This window comes from Carassius auratus, chromosome 14 (genome assembly GCF_003368295.1).
Source record: "Carassius auratus strain Wakin chromosome 14, ASM336829v1, whole genome shotgun sequence".
Taxonomy (NCBI): Eukaryota; Metazoa; Chordata; class Actinopteri; order Cypriniformes; family Cyprinidae; genus Carassius; species Carassius auratus.
This window is the reverse complement of record NC_039256.1, coordinates 9,950,915-9,966,940: the sequence shown is the minus strand read 5'-3', so window position 1 is coordinate 9,966,940 and position 16,026 is coordinate 9,950,915. Positions and strand designations below refer to the sequence as shown.

The window sequence follows — 16,026 nt, the reverse complement described above, 5'->3', positions numbered from 1 at the left end:
TGCCTTACTTATTTGAAAAAATAACTAATAAGTTATATCAATATGGTATATGATTATCCTATTTAAATAAATGTGAAAAATGAGGTAGGTCAAAAGTAATTTTTCATGTAATTTGGAATTGGGGAATGATTATTATTTTGTAAGTAATCTACCCAGCACTGCTGGTATTTAGGTTCTTTTGGATAGCATTTATTGTTTTCACTCGATCAATGACTTCTGCCAAAATGATAAGGTCAGTGTGGGCAAAGGAACCAGAAGGTCCTGAAACTTCTTCATTAACAGCTCATTGTTTTGTGGCCCTCGGTTACACTACAATCTCTCATCGCCTTCTCTTGACATAAGTCACTCCCAACTTGTAAACGTTGCTATGGTAATGCTTCAGGCATGGCCAAGAATCTCCAGCTGAACAGTGGGAGACGGGATAGGAAAAGATGCTAGACTTGGGGTCTCAGTGGGAACGACCCTTTTATAGGACATAATGACGCCAGAACTCTTGGGAAAGGCAATAAACTGCTGCTGTCTGTCTGTATCCATGTGCACACGTCATTCAGTGCATTCCTGGTTTGATCAATCTCTGTCAATGACATCATTATTCTGTGGGAAATGCAATGAAACTTCTTGAAATGTCACAACAAGAATATAATAGGCCTGTTGGAGGTGTTAGACCTCTCTAAACTCAAATACAATTTGTCCATGATAAATAAGATGTAGACTACTTGCATTATGCAAACAAGTACTTGCTTAATTTTTCCAGTCAAATATTTCTCAGCGTTCTGCTCTTAAAATGCCATTTCATGATGACTGAAGTAACATTACTGTGACAAAACGAGATTTCTGAGATTTTTTAGACGCACATTTTCGTCATTAACTCAAAACTGAAAAAAAAAATGGTTAAGTTACATGCTTCTGTAAACCAGTGAACCAGATTTCCAAAGTGAACTGCCCTAGATTATCAAAAGCAATCTAGGTCTTGTTGTGTATATTGCAAGGGTATTATGGGATGTTCCTAGGCAGTTGCTATTAAGGATTTAAACGAGGATTGACGTTTGCTTAGATTCTAGTAAGCAGTTCTAGTTTGGTGGTTGTATCTTAAGAACTATTCGGTTTCATACAGTCTATGGGTTTCAGAGACAAAGCTTAAGCTTAGTCTCAGACTAAAATGCAGGTCTAAGCTGAAAAATGAACAAACCTTTTTAAAAATTGAAAAAGGTTAGAGAAAAACGTACTGTGCCATGGTATAACACTAATACTTACTCTCTCAAGAAAGAAACTCGTAGTCTTGAATGCAAATGGAGAAAAACTAACTTGGAAGTTTTTAGATTTGCATGAAAAAACAGTATGTCCAGCTATAGACAGGCTCTATTTCACAAACTCATTGAAAATAACCAAAACAATCCAAGGTTTTTATTTAGCACAGTGGCTAAATTAACAAATTACCAGACGCCACTTGATTCAAATATTCCATCAATGTTTAATAGTAATGACTTTATGAATTTCTTCACTGATAAAATAGATAATATTAGAAATACAATAACAAATGTAGATTCTACAGTGTCTTAACACTTCAGTTTCATCCATCACACCCAAAGATAAACTACAGTGCTTTACAACTATAGGACAGGAAGAGCTAAATAAACGTATCACTGTATCTAAACCAACAACATGTTTATTAGATCCTGTACCCACTAAATTACTGAAAGAGTTGTTACTATGGCGTTATTTCCCTGTCAAATGTCGAGAGCGCATTGTAGCGCGAAAGTACATTAACATATTGCGCGAGTGTGGGAACTGGGCACGCGCTCTCAGATACACGTTGCTCTTGTAAGAATTTTCTCTGGGCTTGCTCAGAGAGTATGTCTGCACTTAAAACGTGTTCAGTGCAATCGCAAATCTCTCCTCTTCGCTTAAAGTAAGTGTGTATGTGCTTAGACTGTGTCCCGTGCGTTCGCGCATGGCCAAGTACACTTCTCTTCGATTTCCTTCTCTTTGCTCTTGGCATAAACGCTGTCAAAACGGCAACAAGCAATCAGAAATAGGCTTCAACGACTGACTGAGAGATTGGCGCTCGCGCATTATATTAATGTACTTTCACATTTGACAGGGAAATAACACCATATGTTACCTGTGGCCGAAGAACCGCTTCTCAGTATTATTAACAATATTATTAACAATAATTATTAGCGCACTCTAGGGATCCCGCTGCTGTTGAAGGGCCCTCATCGCTGTACCAGCAGTCTTTTTGTTGGTCCTCTTATTAAAAAACCAAAACTAGATCCTAGTGAACTGGCAAAATATAGGCCTATTTCAAATCTTCCGATTATGTCTTAAATTTTTTGAAAAAGTTGTGTCTGCTCAATTGAGCCCCTTCCTGCAAAAAAAAAAAAAAAGATCTGTATGAAGAATTTCCCACCATAGAACAGAAACTGCACTTGTTAAAAATACAAATTACCTGATTGTGTCAGATAAAGGCTGCATCTCATTGCTAGTTTTACTTGATCTTTGTGCTGCGTTCGACACCATAGATCATGACATACTCATAGATTGATTACAAAACTATAAAGGTATTCAAGGGCAGGTTTAGATCCTACCTGTCCGATCGCTACTATTTTGTTTATTTAAATGGGGAGACATCTCATTTATCACCAGTAAAATATGGAGTGCCACAAGGATCCGTCCTAGGTTCCCTTCTATTTTCAATATACATGTTGCCCCTCGGTAATATTATTAGAAAATACGGGATTAGTTTCCACTGTTATGCTGATGATACTCAGCTATCTCAACTAGACCAGATGAAACTTCTCAATTATCTAAGCTAACAGAGTGTGTTAAAAATGTAAAGATTGGATGACCAATAATTTTCTCTTATTAAATTAGGATAAGACAGAGATATTAATTATTGGACCAAAAAACAGTACACAGAATCTTGTAGATTACAATTTGCAACTAGACGGATGCACTGCTACTTCCTCTACAGTCAAAAATCTAATCTGGGTGTTATATTAGACAGCAATTTGTCTTTTGAAAACCATCTTTCCCATGTTACAAAAACTGCATTCTTCCATCTTAGAAACATTGCCAAGCTACGAAACATGTTACCTGTTTCTGATGCAGAAAAGCTAATTCATGCAATCATGACCTCTAGACTGAACTATTGTAATGCACTGGACTATTGTAATGCATAGCTCACATAAAATTTTTACAAATAAGAATATAAATATTTATTACAAATATTACAAGGGGGGTTGAAGAGTGTATCAAAGTATTTGAAACATTTAACAGACTTTGATTTTTAACAGTTTTATTAAAGATTTATTTTATTATTAACACAATTTTTAGAAGAAACATCAAGCTTTTCTCCAGTAAATATTCTAAACAGAGTAACAAAAAATGAAGAAAAAAGGCGTCACCACGTGATGTCACGCTCTCTCTTCTTCGATGGTATTCAGCCGCGCTATAAATAAGGACGCGCTATTCAGTGCGCTCTCTCACTTTTGCGATGTCCGCGCGGAAGAACATCAGCTCCTCTAAAAATGGGAAACTCCGGCTGCTACATGAAGGTAAGATTTTACCAAAACAAGTTGTTACGTAAAGTTTGTTGAATTATAGAAGTTTTCAAAGTAGGTAGTTAATCAAAACGGTCTGTTTCGAAACGGTTGATATTAAATCGAGCACGAGGTTTGGCACGATGCTGGTTCCTCCACTGCTTGGTGGTTTCACTTTAATTAAACCGTCTTATAATAATTCCCACTTTCCCCGTGCTCCAAATCAGCGACTTTAGTAGTTGAGCCGCCCGTCCACTGTCGTACAGTATTAATGTGCTCGTCTCTTGTTTAGGAGGCTGAATGTGCTCTGATCTCCTCCAGATGAAGACTCTCCAGCTGCTGCAGCTCTGATGTAAGTGTGTTATTTCTCTCTGTCTCTGTCTGGAGCCCAGCGGTAGTCAGCTGTCCAGGTCTGTCCGTGCCTGAGCTAGTGTTACTCTGCTGGGAGAGAGAGGTGCTGTCTGTGTGCTCCTGCAGGTTTGGCTGTTTTAGTGACTCCTGTGGGGCAGCACCGGTCAAGCCGTGTCTCCTGAGAGTGGTCTGTGCTCACACAATGAGGCAGGCCTAGTCTGGGGGCGAACACTTCAAACATGAGTCTTGAGCTAGCGTTTCTAACTAGGACTGTTATTACAGGTCACAAGACCCCCAAACACCATGATCCCAGTGGCCTTTTGTGTTGAGAGGTGGGTATTTGGTATTTATTTAGTTTTCTCAGATGATTTGTATTCCCTTGAAATAAGACTCTGCTTATCTGGTTTATGCCATTGCTTGAAGTAACCGCATGGCATATTATATGAAAACTATCAAGCTGCAAACACTTAAGTAGGTTGATATCGATCACGTTACTTTGACCTGATTATTTTTTTTCTCTAATGCATTACAGGATACGGTAAATGTTCAAAGGTCTGGAAGTCCATCAAGGTTCAAGATCATCCTGTCGTGGGTGAGCTTTTACTTCAGTGTTGTGATCCAAGTTGATACCATCATAGCAGAACTGTTTCTCTGTGATGTCTTTTAAACTTGGGATAGCATCTGCAGGGTTGGCACTGATTTCTGTTGAGACTGTCTACAGAAATCTGACAAAGAAGCCTGCTACATTGTTTAATGTTGAAAGTCATTATTTGTGTTTTGACCAGTCTCTTTTGTTTTAGGAAAGATGTGCGAAGATCTACAGAAAGTTCTCCTGCCTCCAACTTTCAGTGCTCTAATGCATATAAAATTTAAAGAACCTGCTCTAAAAAGTGTGCTTTGGTCTTTCCTGTAAGGTGTCTACCAGAACTCTGGTTTGCATTTTGCTGAAATGAATACTGCTGTCTCCCTCTACTCCAATTACAAATTAGCCAAAAGAAATTGAGCGCTAATGCATGTGCTCATATTTCATCAGCATAAATCATGGCTTTGTGTATGATGGTTTTCTTTTCACCTATGTTTTTCTGGACATTGAGTCTGTGCTTAACTGATTGTACATGCATGACATGCCTGGTGTTTTGATTAGCTGGAGTGTTATCTCTGTAAAGTAAAAATAGATTGCTTCAAAGTTCATTAAATGGAGGTATTTACTAACCATTACCTGAGCTCAAGAAGATGTGTTTTACTGTAGACAAAGTTCCTGCTGTGAGTCAGAGGCATCTTTGTAACGTCATGTCTGAGCTTTATAAGGAAAGTGAGAGCCCTCTTGTTAAGCTTTGGCTGTTATATCATCGTTAACATTGCAGTTTGTAGCTTGCATTCTCTCATTTAATCTTGGGCAATGTTACAGACTTTATTTTAGTTAGAAATGATGCTAATTACCGGTAGAGGAACAATGCTGATCCATTTAATTTTGTATCCTCCATGTGTTTTCCCTTGTTCCTGTTTATTGTAAATTCAATTAAAAATGCAAATAAAAGCTTAAAGGAGTAATGTTTTCCTCTCTTTATGTTCAGGTACAGCGAGCGTTATAAACATTTAAAAGTTAAAAATTGTTTTGAGAATTTGCGCTTAGGTAAAATCGCTATTTAGAACGTACCACAGGCGTTTGAGGTTCCTGAATGAGCAATTATTTTATATATATATATATATATATATATATATAAAAGATTAAACCTAAAAACCTATGTGACACAAAAGAAAAAACTAAGTAGATATGCTTGTACGGAGTTGATGATTCCTCTTAATGAGCTCCAGCGCCCCCGACTGGAATAATGGCACTGAATTTCTTACAAACCGCTACGACACGATATAAATGTTCACACAAAGCATCTATTAAAATTGCATAAATCAACACTGTCTCACAAGAAGAATGTACTGGAGTTTGTCCTGGAGTCACGTGACGCGCTCCAGTAACCTGACTCTGAGAAACTAAGTTTATTTCCGCTTTTTTTTTTTTTTTATTAATAAATTGCAAAGGGGATACAGTTTTAAACACAAAATAATACAATACAATCAGAGTAAATCAAAGCAGTAGATAAGTACGGAAGCCCTGAACCGCATGGTGGAGAAAAAAAAAAAGGAAACTTATATCGTTATTTCGAGTTATTAAGTCGTTATTTCGACATAATAACTCGTTATTTCGACTTATTAAGTCGTTATTTCGAGTTATTAAGTCGTTATTTCGACATAATAACTCGTTATTTCGACTTATTAAGTCGTTATTTCGACTTATTAAGTCGTTATTTCGACTTATTAAGTCGTTATTTCGACATAATAACTCGTTATTTCGACTTATTAAGTCGTTATTTCGACTTATTATGTCGTTATTTCGACATAATAACTCGTTATTTCGACTTATTAAGTCGTTATTTCGACTTATTATGTCGTTATTTCGACTTATTAAGTCGTTATTTCGACTTATTATGTCGTTATTTCGACTTATTAAGTCGTTATTTCGACTTATTATGTCGTTATTTCGACATAAGTCTCATTATGTTAAGGCTTGTGTTTAGTTCAGTATGAGCCACTAGAGGGCAGAATAAGACCGCGAATCAAAGAACGCATTGTAGTTATGTTGACCTACGGTTAAGCACTTTTACAGGTGGGTGCTCCAAAATCCCAGAAGTTTATCATTGGAAATTGCATTCATCCCAGGAATATGCATTAATTTCAGGCTAACATATATTGAGGTGAAATTTATGTAGCCCATAAATGCAATATTACCGTAAAAGTTTGCCATAAATACACTAGGTATAGGCGTTTATTCTATGTAGTTTTCATAACACTGGATATTCTACTAATTCATACTTTTCTAATACATTGCCTAATGGGCAATTAACTTATTTAATAAGTACATATTTTGTGCTAATTGCTAGTATTGTATGGGGTCAGAATTGTTGCATTATTCCAAATAAATAGATTATTATCCATAAATAAATGTACCGAGATTCACAAAAATATATCAAATTCACAAATAAATAAAATGAGATTTGCAAATAAAAAAATATATATTTACAAATGTGTTTAATGTCACAAACCCAACTCTACCTGGCATTTATTTGTGCACCGCTGTCTGTGCATTTGTAAATTACTGCACGCATTTGTGGATCGCTTCCTGTGCATTTGTGGATTTGAAACACTTCTAGCGTCGACGTGCAGATAAATCCACAAATAAGTGGACTCCACCCACCGTCTACTTAACCCAATCAGACAACGCCCATGTTGCACTGACCAATCGCAGCACGCTCTCTCTCCAACCAATCACGTTTTGCCTAACAACCAGGGCGGGATCAGACACATGAACGCGAGTCACTCGCTACAGTCTTCAACATGGCCGATCAAGAGGAGTAAAGACAGGTGAGTGATGCTAACACAGTAATTAACTGAAGTTTTACCAGGTTCTTGATATGTCATCATTTGTCATAACTAGTGAGGTAGTTTGACAATTTACACCATGATTTAATAAGTTATTATTTGCTCTCAAGCACCATTTCGAAGACTGTCGCATTTGTCTGCCACATACATCAAGGGTGTCTTAATTCTAAAATGGACCATTATTCATTGTGAGGTGTAAATTGTTGTAATTTCTTTACTTTTGAATTTCTTTACTTGTGGCCTACAAAATGCGACCTCCTTGAGAAAGCAGCCATCGAAACAGTCAGCGGATTTATTTTACATTTAGAATTACTGAATTAGTTTATTAGATTAAATAAACTATTACTTAATATCGAGTTTAAGATGAAGAATATGTGAAGCTGCGGGTAGATTCGATGTGCGCCTGTAGTAAGGTTGCCAACTGCCCTAATTATACAGATATACGTTTGGGGTAAGATCTTCCACTGCATATTACATGAGACTCGGTTTTATTCCCCCTTGTCACCCCCCGCAGTGGCATCGTCTCAGATACTACGAGTATGTGTGAACTGAGGGTCATAAGCTGTTGTTACGTTACCTGGAATGCATGACATGTTAATTGAAATTAACTGTCGAAAAGAACCAGTTTTCGAAAAAAGAACCTGACTTCCCATCACTAGTGAAAAGTTGGCTTTCCTCATTATTATGTTCCCTTGTATATAACTGGAACGGTTACTCCATGCACCTTTAAACTACAGTCTGTTCAGTTAAATATTTGACTGCAGTTTGTGTTTACTTACTGTTTGTTCAGGGCCTTTCTGCACAAGGTGAAAGTGCTGCTCGGGCATTAGTGCAGATCATCGCCAGGGATCTGACACCAGGGCCAAGCCGCTCCACTAATTACTATTATATATAATGCTCATTACTGTAGTAACATCCAAAATAAAACTATAACGTTATTTGTAATTTAACTAGTGTTTCCCAGTTTTCTACCTCTCTGGTGTTTTCTGAACCCATCCGTCCGTCTGTGTTATTAATTTTTTTTTTTTTTAAGGTAATTAAATGACCACTTGGTCATGTAGCATGTTACATTTAAAAATATTGTTGGAATATTTGCTATCTGCTAAAAATAAAAAAATCTAAAGTACTGTGCTGTATTTACCAATTAGACTAATATTTCATTGTGAACAAGGTTTATTTCATTGATCAAAATGTTCTGTTTGTTATTATGCATTTTAGGACAGTGAGGCAGCAAATGACAGACTAATCCACTTTCTGAAGCTTGGATTACCCCAGGAAAACATCAGTAACATTTTAGGTGTCACTCATACAACTATCGTTCGTCGGATGAGAGAATGTGTTTGGCCAGAGAGAGAATCCAATAATTAACCCTGAGGTAATTATTTCTTCTTACAATGCTTTATTGGTTTTGCTCTGTTAGATTAACCCCCCATATTTAAAATGATTTATTTGTTTACCTTTAGATGGAGTATTCAGACTCAATGGCAGTTGAACAAGATGGTGGAGATGCTGACCATGTTCACTTTGCAGTCAACGTGCCTGTAATTCACAGGCCACAACTCACAAATGAGCAAATTGACCCACTGCAAGTGTCTGATTCATTTGGAGTAGATGTATACCTCAAGACTCTCACATATGTACAGACTTTGATTGAATAAAGGGATATTTGAAGTTTTATTTCTGCTGCTCTAATTTTGACAGCAAGGTTGTAAATGTGTATATATAGTTGTATCTTAAGTAAAACTTGTGGAAACAAACTTTTAAGACATGTAAAATAATTAAATTTATTTTAAAATGTTATTGAAGTACTTTTTTTATTATTATTACTTGTACATAGAATTTTTTTTTACATAGAACCAGTGTCCAGAATTAAATGAGTCCAAATCCAGTGGAGGATGTGTTAGCACAAGCTTGCAATGAAGATGCAAAGTTATCCATTGTGGTTATTTCAGCTGGTATCATCAGGGTCCTGCTGCAGGTAGAAGCCTTGAAGTATCTTCCATTCCAAACATTTACCTGGAGATTCTTGGATGGGACTTCCCATCCAGTCCAAAATGATGTAAGCTTTTGTAGCTGGTCTGTAGTAACTGTGTGGAAAAATAATCAGAAGATGCATACAAACAACTCTTAACATTTTATGGAAGGTTGTATGCATTAAAACTGTCAAACTGCAATGAGTCTTAGAATGAGAAGTTTGAAAAATACTTTTTACAGGATTTATATTGTAATTAAGCCATTTATAATACATATTAAAACAATAAATATCGCTAATTTGATTTGCAAAGTATTAATAAAAAATATAATCTCAAGAACATCTAAGTGTACTCAACTGTGCTCTTTTGAGACACCATAAACTAAAATGTGCTTTTAATATACTACCTCTATTTAAAACAATATGTATTTAGTTACCACTTGTAGTACAAGAAGTTCAGTTGGACTATAAGTGGTAACTAAATACATGTTATTAATACTTCCAATCATAGTAACCTGAACGACATACCAATTTTTCCTCAAATGTGCTTTATAATAAATTACAATAAATCTATGAACAGGCTGTGGTCATGTCATGCATTCCAGGTAACGTAACAACAGCTTATGACCCTCAGTTCACACATACTCGTAGTATCTGAGACGATGCCACTGCGGGGGGTGACAAGGGGGAATAAAACCGAGTCTCATGTAATATGCAGTGGAAGATCTTACCCCAAACGTATATCTGTATAATTAGGGCAGTTGGCAACCTTACTACAGGCGCACATCGAATCTACCCGCAGCTTCACATATTCTTCATCTTAAACTCGATATTAAGTAATAGTTTATTTAATCTAATAAACTAATTCAGTAATTCTAAATGTAAAATAAATCCGCTGACTGTTTCGATGGCTGCTTTCTCAAGGAGGTCGCATTTTGTAGGCCACAAGTAAAGAAATTCAAAAGTAAAGAAATTACAACAATTTACACCTCACAATGAATAATGGTCCATTTTAGAATTAAGACACCCTTGATGTATGTGGCAGACAAATGCGACAGTCTTCGAAATGGTGCTTGAGAGCAAATAATAACTTATTAAATCATGGTGTAAATTGTCAAACTACCTCACTAGTTATGACAAATGATGACATATCAAGAACCTGGTAAAACTTCAGTTAATTACTGTGTTAGCATCACTCACCTGTCTTTACTCCTCTTGATCGGCCATGTTGAAGACTGTAGCGAGTGACTCGCGTTCATGTGTCTGATCCCGCCCTGGTTGTTAGGCAAAACGTGATTGGTTGGAGAGAGAGCGTGCTGCGATTGGTCAGTGCAACATGGGCGTTGTCTGATTGGGTTAAGTAGACGGTGGGTGGAGTCCACTTATTTGTGGATTTATCTGCACGTCGACGCTAGAAGTGTTTCAAATCCACAAATGCACAGGAAGCGATCCACAAATGCGTGCAGTAATTTACAAATGCACAGACAGCGGTGCACAAATAAATGCCAGGTAGAGTTGGGTTTGTGACATTAAACACATTTGTAAATATATATTTTTTTATTTGCAAATCTCATTTTATTTATTTGTGCGTTTTATATTTTTTTGTGAAACTCTTTACATTTATTTGTGAATTTGATATATTTTTGTGAATCTCGTTACATTTATTTATGGATAATAATCTATTTATTTGGAATAATGCAACAATTCTGACCCCATACAATACTAGCAATTAGCACAAAATATGTACTTATTAAATAAGTTAATTGCCCATTAGGCAATGTATTAGAAAAGTATGAATTAGTAGAATATCCAGTGTTATGAAAACTACATAGAATAAACGCCTATACCTAGTGTATTTATGGCAAACTTTTACGGTAATATTGCATTTATGGGCTACATAAATTTCACCTCAATATATGTTAGCCTGAAATTAATGCATATGCCTGGGATGAATGCAATTTCCAATGATAAACTTCTGGGATTTTGGAGCACCCACCTGTAAAAGTGCTTAACCGTAGGTCAACATAACTACAATGCGTTCTTTGATTCGCGGTCTTATTCTGCCCTCTAGTGGCTCATACTGAACTAAACACAAGCCTTAACATAATGAGACTTATGTCGAAATAACGACATAATAAGTCGAAATAACGACATAATAAGTCGAAATAACGACTTAATAAGTCGAAATAACGAGTTATTATGTCGAAATAACGACTTAATAAGTCGAAATAACGACATAATAAGTCGAAATAACGACTTAATAAGTCGAAATAACGAGTTATTATGTCGAAATAACGACTTAATAAGTCGAAATAACGACTTAATAACTCGAAATAACGACTTAATAAGTCGAAATAACGACTTAATAAGTCGAAATAACGAGTTATTATGTCGAAATAACGACTTAATAAGTCAAAATAACGAGTTATTATGTCGAAATAACGACTTAATAACTCGAAATAACGAGATAAGTTTCCCTTTTTTTTTTCTCCACCATGCGGTTCAGGGCTTCCGTAGATAAGGGATAGTCAGCTAACAATACAAAATAATTCACAAAAGATTCATAGACATTACAAATACAAAAGATGAATCAAAGTAAATAGAAATAAATAATATTGGGAATATACAAATAAATAATAAATCTTCAGAAATTCAGGAAGTAACCTATAATGAAACCATAATTTCTTTTAGCAACAAAGAAGTTTTAGCAGCTTTCTTATTAGCTGATAAACAGAGAGTCATAAAATAATTTTAAATCAACACAAAAAAAGTTTAAAATTGGGCTTCGAAAAAGTTACTTTACACTTATGAAGATGAAATTCGCCACATAAAGTAAGCAATTTTAATCTGTCATCCATCTCCTTCGAACCGGTGTCCAAAAAACAAAAACAGCACATTCACAACCTCAAATGTAAAGAGTTTGTAATAAGCAGAAAATATAAGCCAGGCTACTTTTTTCCAGAACTCTTTTGCATAATCACATTCAAAAAACAGATGTGGTATTGTTTCAGTATTAGAATTACAGAATGTGCAGTGAGAAGATATGTTGAACTTAAATTTAGAAAGGAGAGAGTTACAGTAATTATGTAGAATTTTAAAGCGAAGCTCTTTCCACTTGTTAGGTAACAGAAACTTATTAATGCCAGTCCATATATTAATTGTAGAAAGAGAACGATAATTCAATTTCCATTTAAAAAAAGCTTTGGGATGACAGCTAAACTTCCTAATAAGACATTTTCTAATCCAAAAGTTATTACATTTGACATTTGGAAAGCTCCAAACCTCCAATAGACAATTGGGGCTTTTCACAAACGGATACTCTGTAGCTAGGTTTATCTCTCAGCTGTTACTACTTCATTCCTTCAAGAAGACACCGCCGTGCGCTCCGTTACAAAACATTCGTGTCCAGACGGTAAGAGTGAATCCCTGGCGGTGTTCATCATCCGGTGAGTTTGTAGATGGCTGATGTTTACACTGGGTTTTTTTTCTGCTCCTTACATTGTCTGATGCATACTCTGACTGTAAACACACAACTTCACCAAAGTTTTCTACCAGTTTCTACTCTTTCAGCATTATCGAAACATTAATAATTTGAGCATGATGAATACCTTCTGCTTCATGATCTTCGTGAGGGTTTACAGTGTCCGGGAAGCGAAAAAGAAACTTTGAGATATGCATTATGCAAATGAATAGACGGTCAATCGTGTATATAAGATAATATCACGTGCACGGTGGAATTTTAATAATTTTCCTAATTAAAACAGTCAGTTATAATGTAGCAGAATTCCTGTAGAAGAGATTTGTATTTTCCTGTGTTTCTTCATTCAGTCAGTGATTTGTTCAGGCTTCTGCTGCTTCCAATCTTTAAAGATTGTGGTGGTAACTTTTATATCTTGGTCAATGATGTGTTTATCTGCTAGATCTAGTAATTAGCTGTCTAAACCTGTGATGATGCATGTGATCAAAATGAAATCGCATGCTCTGGATGTCAGCTCTCAGGTCAAACATGAACCATCAGCTGTTTTTGAAACACAAATAACAGTGCTCTTATTTTCTGTCGTGATTTATATTTTGATAAGCGTGGCCCAAATGTAGTAATTGTGTAGTTGATAAACACATTCTTTTTTACAGTCAACATCAAGATTATAGCTGGAAAAATATAAAGGACAGTTCACAATTAACATGTTGTAGCTTTTCTTTAGTTTTTCACGATTTCCCAATGAACTCTTTTATGTTTAATTAAATGGTTCTGCGATGTCATGGATTCATTTATTAAAAGCTCAGATATTCCATAAAATCAGATTAACAACATGCCTTGTACATAAATGATATGTTATGTTGTTCAAAATGTATTGTAAATGTATTAAATGCATGAAAGGGTCAAAAAGGGTTTTAAGCATAAAACTATAAGCGTAAGTCAAGTCAAGTTACCTTTATTTATATAGCACTTTAAACAAAATACATTGCGTCAAAGCAACTGAACAACATTCATTAGGAAAACAGTGTCTCAATAATGCAAAATGATAGTTAAAGGCAGTTCATCATTGAATTCAGTGATGTCATATCAGTTCAGTTTAAATAGTGTCTGTGCAATCATTTGCCATCAAGTCAACAATATCGCTGTAGATGAAGTGACCCCAACTAAACAAGCCAAAGGCGACAGCGGCAAGGAACCGAAACTCCATCGGTGACAGAATGGAGAAAAAAACCTTGGGAGAAACCAGGCTCAGTTGGGGGTCAGTTCTCCTCTGATCAGACGAAACCAGTCGTTCAATTCCAGGCTGTAGCAAAGTCAGATTGTGCAGAAGAATCATCTGTTTTCTGTGGTCTTGTCCTGGTGCTCCTCTGAGACCAGGTCTTTACAGGGGATCTGTATCTGGGCTCTAGTTGTCCTGGTCTCCGCTGTCTTTCAGGACTGTAGAGGTCCTCTCTAGGTGCTGATCCACCATCTGGTCTGGATACGTACTGGATCCGGGTGACTGCAGTGACCCTCTGATCTGGATTCAGACTGGATCTGGTGGTTACAGTGACCTCAGAATAAGAGAGAAACAGACAAATATTAGTGTAGATGCCATTCTTTTAATGATGAAGCAAATACTTCGGGTGTTATGGGAAGTGTTCCTGGTTCCGGTTTACATAATGCAGCCTAAAAATTTAACGGATTTGGATATTAAAAGCATATTAGTATGTTATGTGTATGCCAGGTTAAAGAGATGGGTCTTTAATCTGGATTTAAACTGCAAGAGTGTGTCTGCCTCCCAAACAATGTTAGGTAGGTTATTCCAGAGTTTAGGCGCCAAATAGGAAAAGGATCTGCCCCCCCCCCCCCCACAGTTGATTTTGATATTCTAGGTATTATCAAATTGCCTGAGTTTTGAGAACGTAGCGGACGTAGAGGATTATAATGTAAAAGGAGCTCATTCAAATACTGAGGTGCTAAACCATTCAGTGCTTTATAAGTAATAAGCCAGTGCAGTGTTTATATTAATTAACATCAGTATTTTTATTAAAAATTACTTAATACAACCATATTTTGAAACTACTTTGTTGTAACTTACAGATTTTATTTTAATATGCAAGCAACTCATTTTCAAATATATTTTTAAATATTTTATTTAAATATACAAGAATGTGTAAAAATACAACTAACATTTTTAAGATGTACAAATGTGTCGATTCATATCAAAACACACAAATGTGCAAATACAGTTCACAGCTGTGGCCTAATGGTTAGAGTTGGACCTGTAACCTGAAGGTCACAGGTTAGAGTCTGTGCTGGCAGGAGTTGTAGGTGGAGGGAGTGAATGAACAGTGCTCTTCCACCCTCAATACCCATGACTGAAGTGCCCTTGATGAAGGCACTGAAACCCCAGTTACTCCCCGGGCGCTGGATCTATAGCAGTCCACTGCTCCGGGTGGGTGTTCACTTCTCACTAACCCTAACAGAGAAGGACAGCTATATATAAGGAGACTAATGACAAAGGATTGTCAGCACCTGTTTAATTGGAGTGCAATTACTGTGAAGACAGGACCAGACTAGAGGAATTAAAGTGCCTATGGTGAAATGCCTAAGGAGAAGTGAGCTCACTAGGGAACACCCAGGAAAACAGAGACTGACAGTGTGACACAACCCCCCCCCCCCCCCCCCCCCCCAAAAAAAAGTTAAAAACTCTTTTTAATTCAATTGCAAAACTTGTTTGATCTTTCCAAGCAAAAAATTAATAAATATATAATAATCATACATTTTCCCCTGATTTACAGAAGACACCCACTAAAATGTAATTCATTGTTACATTCTTGTCTGGCATATTTACAATAAAAATCAAGTCATGACATTATATATTTTTTAATTTGTCACTATCCTAGGTTTTGCCCATTTGTCAGTAAGGATTTGTACTAATTTAATTGAATTTAATTGAATATGCTCCCTTTATTCTTTCATATATTTTAATATGTACACTTCAGAAGAAGCATGTTGTTTGAATTTTTACATAGCCTAAATATTGTTGCAGACAACTTAACGTCTTTGACCTGAAAATAAACTGTTACAAATCTTGATGTAGTTTGACATTGCTCATGTAACCCCGTGATTTTACAGTCACAGGTGTCATTATGTGTGAAGTTAAACAAATTATTTTATCTTATAAATTAATTAATATTAAGCACACAATTTAAACATTTATTTATTATTAGTTAAAACATTATTGGTGATGACTGAAGAGAAAA

The 16,026-nt window shown here is 36.0% G+C and overlaps 3 long non-coding RNA genes and 1 other non-coding gene across 4 annotated transcripts; 3 read left to right on the top strand and 1 right to left on the bottom strand.

Moving 5' to 3' along the window:
* Positions 1 to 3,462: 3,462 nt before the first annotated feature.
* On the top strand, positions 3,463 to 5,441 carry LOC113113570 (uncharacterized). Its single transcript, XR_003293608.1, has 5 exons — positions 3,463 to 3,557; positions 3,835 to 3,894; positions 4,176 to 4,225; positions 4,426 to 4,485; positions 4,694 to 5,441. It is a non-coding gene; the product is annotated as an uncharacterized LOC113113570 (long non-coding RNA).
* LOC113114541 (small nucleolar RNA SNORA74) lies at positions 3,930 to 4,126 on the top strand. Its single transcript, XR_003293764.1, has one exon. It is a non-coding gene; the product is annotated as a small nucleolar RNA SNORA74 (small nucleolar RNA).
* A 1,814-nt stretch (positions 5,442 to 7,255) lies between the features above and the next one.
* On the top strand, positions 7,256 to 9,126 carry LOC113113568 (uncharacterized). The gene is made up of 3 exons (XR_003293606.1): positions 7,256 to 7,310; positions 8,547 to 8,703; positions 8,792 to 9,126. It is a non-coding gene; the product is annotated as an uncharacterized LOC113113568 (long non-coding RNA).
* On the bottom strand, positions 9,124 to 10,559 carry LOC113113569 (uncharacterized). Its single transcript, XR_003293607.1, has 2 exons — positions 10,501 to 10,559; positions 9,124 to 9,415 (listed from the first exon to the last, which is right to left on the bottom strand). It is a non-coding gene; the product is annotated as an uncharacterized LOC113113569 (long non-coding RNA).
* Between the last annotated feature and the right edge of the window lie 5,467 nt (positions 10,560 to 16,026).